The sequence below is a fragment of the Danio aesculapii genome, unplaced genomic scaffold (assembly GCF_903798145.1).
Source record: "Danio aesculapii unplaced genomic scaffold, fDanAes4.1, whole genome shotgun sequence".
NCBI classification, from domain to species: Eukaryota; Metazoa; Chordata; class Actinopteri; order Cypriniformes; family Danionidae; genus Danio; species Danio aesculapii.
Genome location: NW_026613747.1, coordinates 12,501 through 18,771, shown reverse-complemented (window position 1 = coordinate 18,771; position 6,271 = coordinate 12,501). Strand labels below are relative to the sequence as shown.

Here is a 6,271-nt window from a genome sequence, read left to right as displayed (position 1 = left end):
CAGTGGTGCGTAATAAGGTGTGCATCTGCCGAAGGAGTGGTCACTGCGCTAACAGTGGTGCATAATATTAAGGTGTGCGTCTTCTGTAGGAGTGGTCACTGCGCTAACAGTGGTGCATAATAAGGTGTGCATCTGCCGAAGGAGTGGTCACTGCGCTAACAGTGGTGCGTAATATTAAGATGTGTGTCTCCTGTAGGAGCAGTCACTGCGCTAGCAGTGGTGCGTAATAAGGTGTGCATCTGCCGAAGGAGTGGTCACTGCGCTAGCAGTGGTGCATAATATTAAGGTGTGTGTCTCCTGTAGGAGTGGTCACTGCGCTAGCAGTGGTGCATCATAATAAAGCGTGTGTCTCCTGTAGGAGCGGTCACTGACACTATCATTAACACTCTGCTAACACTCACCTGCTCATCATGATCATCTCTCTCAGCCTGGCCAGGGTGGTGATACTCTCTTAGTCTTCTTTCTGTCTTGAACTTTCTCTGATATCTGTGTGAATATATAGTGTTAGACACTCAATAACAATCATATTAGAGCTGGGCGATATGGCAAAAAAATTATAACGATAATTTTTTTCATATCGGTCGATATCGATAATTATAATGATAAATGTAAAAATCTTCATATTTATCAATTTTCTAAGATTTTAACCACACCAATCCCTTTGTGCAGCTGATTTAACACATTTTGTGAAATGTTTTAGCTGTCTGACAATTTAAATAAAATAATAAGCAAAAGAACAGTCTTAATTCAGCATTTACATTTACTGTGAAGTGTAAAAGTGATTACATTAATATTTATTAAGCACCAGGCTTATTAGGTTTTAATATGTTTAATTAACATGAGAAAATCAGTGGTATATGAAACTACAACAATTTGTACCTGCTTATTTCCAGAAGGTTTTCTTTGTCCCATTATCTGTAAAACAAAACAATTACCTTTCAGCAAGATCACCACACATTATTATTAAATTACCACAGTGGTATAATTTATTCATTTATTTTAAATAGTGGCCACATGAATAGAGGTAAATTTGGTTTTATATTCGCACATTCGGACTTTCCCCTTAATAATATTATTTCATTAAAGTATTATTTGCAAACTCTAAATAACAAAATCATATTAGCAGCAAATGACTATCAAAGTACAGCATTGTTCACAGTCAAATAAACAGTGTTAATGTTGTTTAGAAATCACACTTACATGCTAATTCTGATTGAATATTCAAAGTAACATGGTAAACAATAAAGAGACTTCTAAATGAATGAATGTGCAAATATAAAACTAACTTTACCTCTATGCCACATGAATGCATTAAATATTGCTAGTATAATAATAAATGACTTTATGGCAAATATGAATTTGTTCCATTCAGGATATTTTTGATAATTGCTCCTATAATTTAGCCTAAATAAATTTAAAAACAGAATAAGGCATCAACTTGATAACTTTGAAGTTTCATTGAACTTATTAATTTCACCACAATTATCATACCATTAATAGAAAATATATCCATGTTACAGTTTCACAGAAAATCACAAACAAATACTTTTGCTGGGTTTTCACAGCCAGGGTCACTTTTATGCTGCAAAAATGATTCGAATAATTAATTTGTCATCAAAATTGTTACCAAATTTCAGTATTAGTTGAAGCACATGTAAGGACCAACTAATGTTAACTAAGCTAATGCTAACGTTAGCTAAATGACGATCGGGAAGGCTAGACCAGACTATAAAACACCTCAGCCTTGTTTAAAGTTAATTAAAATGAATTAAGCCTCACCTGTAACAGTGCTGGACGTCTTTTCCGCTGTTTCCCTCCTTGGCTTCGTCTGTCTTCGAGCACATGTCTCGTGATGTGCTTTTCCAGCCTCCGTGACATGCGTTCACGTGCCATAATTCTGATCTGTGTTAATGATCGGTTCTCAATCTGTCCCGCTCTCAGGCTCCCCTCCCCCACTCGAAACTCAAGCTCCCCTCCCCCAGCGCAGCCTCAAGTTCAAAAGTTCATGCAGCAGTATCACCAATTAAGACTTCTACTCCGGTTCAGCAATATCACGACTTTTGCACTTCATTTCACTCGGCTATATGTTCATTAATTTATTAATTGGGTTAATATTGTTTTAGATTTTATATTTTATGACAATTATTTATTTATTTGTAAATAAATAATTTATCATTGCATAAATGCAGTTAAGTTACAAAATAAATTAAGGTGTACACAGTAGATAGAATACATTGGATGATATGGAATAAGATATAGGCATGTATTTACTAAAAGGGGTAAACATTTAACTGATAAAGTGGTTTTAATATCTTTTTAATTAAGCACGTTATAGGTGTTACACATCCACACACATATAGTAATGTACATACACACAGCTAAAGCATAACATTATGACCACATTCAGTTTTATATCACTGTTTTACGTTATTTGTAAATTAAATTAAATGTAAATGCACTTAAATTACTAAATAAAGTTAAGGTGTATAAAGTAGATAGAATACATTGGATATATTGTATGAACTATTGGATAAATGATGAACATAACAAAGACAAAAAAGTCACTTAACCTAATTAAAAAAAATAATAATAATTTAATAACAGGAATGAACACGCAGTAACAGGAATGAATATCCAGACACTGTGGATGTTCAGCTTGCTCTGGTGATAACTGGGTTGTGTGGAGCGATGTTTGAGGGCTTCTTTTGTCTTTGATGTTATGGTTCATCTCTCTCCACTTTTTGTGGCGTCTGCACTTTTCTCTCTTAGGTCATTGATCAGTTTCTTCCTGCCTGACTCTAGGTCCTTCCTGTATCTCTCCGACTCATTCATTCGTTCATTTTCTTCTCGGCTTAGTCCCTTTATTAATCAGGGGTCGCCACAGAGGAATGAACCGCCAACTTATCCAGCATATGTTTTATGCAGCGGATGTACTTCCAGCCGCAACCCAGCACTAGGAAACATCCATACACACTCATTCACACTCATACACTACTGCCGATTTAGCTTATTCAATTCACCTGTACTGTGTGTCTTTGAACTGTGGAGGAAACCGGAGCACCCAGAGGAAACCCACGCCAACACGGGAAGAACATGCAAACTCCACACAGAAACACCAACTGATCCAGCCGGGGCTTAAACCAGTGGCCTTCTTGCTGTGAGGCGATCATTCTACCCACTGCACCACCGTGACACCCTTATTCAGATTTCAAGATTTTGTGATACACTCACCGGCCACTTTATTAGGTATACCTCACTAGTACCAGGTTGGACCCCTTTTTTGCCTTTCAGAACTGCCTTAATTCTTCGTGGCATAGATTCAACAAGCTACTGGAAATATTCCTCAGAGATTTTGCTTCATATTAACATGATAGCATCACACAGTTGCTGCAGATTTGTCGCTGCACATCCATGACGCCAATCTCCTGTTCCACCACATCCCAAAGCTGCTCTATTGGATTGAGCTCTGGTGACTGTGGAGGCCATTTGAGTACAGTGAACTCATTGTCATGTTCAAGAAACCAGTCTGAGATGATTGGTGCTTTATGACATGGAGCGTTATCCTGCTGGAAGTAGCCATCAGAAGATGGAGACACTGTGGTCATAAAGGGATGGACATGGTCAGCAACAATACTCTGGTAGGCTGTGGCGTCAACACCATGCTCAATTGGTACTAATGGACCCAAAGTGTGCCAAGAAAATCTCCCCCACACCATTACACCACCACCAGCCTGAACCGCTGATACAAGGCAGGATGGATCCATGCTTTCATGTTGTTGAGGCCAAATTCTGAGCCGACCATCCGAATGTGTCAGCAGAAATGGAGACTCATCAGACCAGGCAACGTTTCTCCAATCTTCTATTGTCCAGTTTTGGTGAGCCTGTGTGAATTGTAGCCTCAGTTTCCTGTTCTTAGCTGACAGGAGCGGCACCCGGTGTGGTCTTCTGTTGCTGTAGCCCATCCGCCTCAAGGTTGGACGTGTTGTGTGTTCAGAGATGCTCTTCTGCAGACCTCGGTTGTAACGAGTGCTTATTTGAGTTTCTGTTGCCTTTCTATCAGCTGGAACCAGTCTGGCCATTCTCCTCTGACCTCTGGCATCAACAAGGCATATGTGCCCACAGAACTGCCGCTCACTGGATATTTCCTCTTTGTCGGACCATTCTCTGTAAACCCTAGAGATGGTTGTGTGTGCAAATCCAAGTAGATCAGCAGTTTCTGAAATACTCAGAGCAGCCCGTCTGGCAGCAACAACCATGCCACGTTCAGAGTCACTTAAATCCCCTTTCTTCCCCATTCTGATGCTCGCTTTGACCTGCAGCAGATCGTCTTGACCATGTCTACATGCCTACATGCAGTGAGCTGCTGCCATGTGATTGGCTGATTAGAAATTTGCATTAATGAGCAGCTGGACAGGTGTACCTAATAAAGTGGCCAGTGAGTGTACATTTACAATATAAGTAATTGTAACTGAAACCTAAAAGATTCAAGTAAATCATCTTACATTAACAATGTTTTGCATTATTATTTATGAAACAGAGAACGCATCTCACTCCTGTTACTATTACTCAGTCCTGTTATGGCTTACAGTATATGAGTAACGGGACTGAGGGTCTGAGGGTGAGTTTTCAGCATAAAATTATCAAATTCATGCTAAATAGCCACATGGCACACATGCTAATAGCATGAGGATATGGAGCAAGTTTTAGCGGTTTATCAAAGATATGTATTTTTAAAATGAATTAATAAAATGAGAAGACTTTCCCCTTTGTTCTCCCATTGCCTTTAAAAGATCTGGATGATGAAACTTCCTGTTGAAAATATGCCTTATGGAATGTCCCAAGTTAATCAAAGGGGTAAATGTGTTAGGGTAACAGTAATGAGTGAAAACCTGGCGACACGGCTAAAATGTGTATTTTATCAAAAATGTTCAGATTTATTATTTTTTTTAAATAGGAAATCATTGATTGGATAAAAAACTGCATGTAAATGCAAAAAAAAACTAATTTGGAAGGATTTTAAACAATATATTTTAGCAAATGTTAGAAGCAGGGAGTGGTGACATGCAACAGCTGCTCTTTTTAGTGTTCTACATAGTTTTTAATAATGATTTTAATTATTTATTCTAAATTTTGCAGTTTGTTAAATTTGAAGACTCTTTGATTGTTACTAAAATGCATTTTTGAGTTAATTTTAATGCATTTTTATATATTTAATATTCTGGGGACATAAATGTTACCCATTCAGTGGAATGTCCTGTATATTCAGTGGCCTTTCTATCAAAACCACATTAACTTCTTCAGCAGTCATGTGTGGGTCAGACGGCACGGGTCAGCGTTTACTCCCATGAGCATCAGTGAGCCTTGGCTGCCTGTGATAAGTTGCGCTTCACAACTGTTCCCTCCTTGAACAGATTTCACTAGATGAGTGAACTGACCACTGCAGAAACACCTCACAAGAGCTGTAGTTTTGGAGATGCACTGACCCAGTCATCTTGCCATTACACTATGGCCCTTATTAAACTCACTCAAATCCTTACACTAGTCCATTTTCCTTTCTAACGTATCAACTTTAAAGACAAAATGTTCTCTTGCTGCCTAATATATGCCACCTGCTAAAAGGTGCCTTGAGGAAGAGATGATCAGTGTTATTCACTTTACCTGTCTGTGGTCATAATGTTGTGCTGGATCAGTGTGTACACGGTATATCACAGCCAGTCTGCTTCAACAGAACTAGCAGTCTAAACTAAGGCTCATCACCAGCGGTGGTTAGGCCTTTGCTGTAGCTGACCATCACCTGTAAAGCAGCTCGTCATTCATTTTAGAATTGCCTGAACTCTCAAGGACTCTAAATCGTCTCTTTTTCTGTCAAGTTGAGGACAGGGTTGCCAACTTTGTTGCTATGAAATATGTGACATAATTTGACTAGTGCAGCCATGCAAATTAGCATATGCATTCCATCATTGCATCATATTTACATTTACTGTTTAAAGGATACATTCTGTACTGTACATTATATAAAACATTTAAAACTAAAAGCTTAATCAGTAAAGCCTTCTCAACACCACTGCTGCTTCAATCTGTGGAGCAACCAATAAACAAGACATGGGAAATCACATACAGGACAAACCAGGCAAGCTCAACATATGGGATGTCCCGGCTAATACAGGGCGGCTGGCAACCTTAGTTGAGGACACGACAACTCTACCAGTGTTTTATAATATATATATATATATATATAATTGTGATTTATTATGTATTATATTACGGTTTT

The 6,271-nt window shown here is 38.4% G+C and overlaps 1 long non-coding RNA gene across 1 annotated transcript; it reads right to left on the bottom strand.

Moving 5' to 3' along the window:
- Nucleotides 1-463: 463 nt before the first annotated feature.
- Nucleotides 464-1,905, bottom strand: LOC130220274 (uncharacterized). The gene is made up of 3 exons (XR_008836162.1): nucleotides 1,780-1,905; nucleotides 880-915; nucleotides 464-486 (listed from the first exon to the last, which is right to left on the bottom strand). It is a non-coding gene; the product is annotated as an uncharacterized LOC130220274 (long non-coding RNA).
- Nucleotides 1,906-6,271: the final 4,366 nt, after the last annotated feature.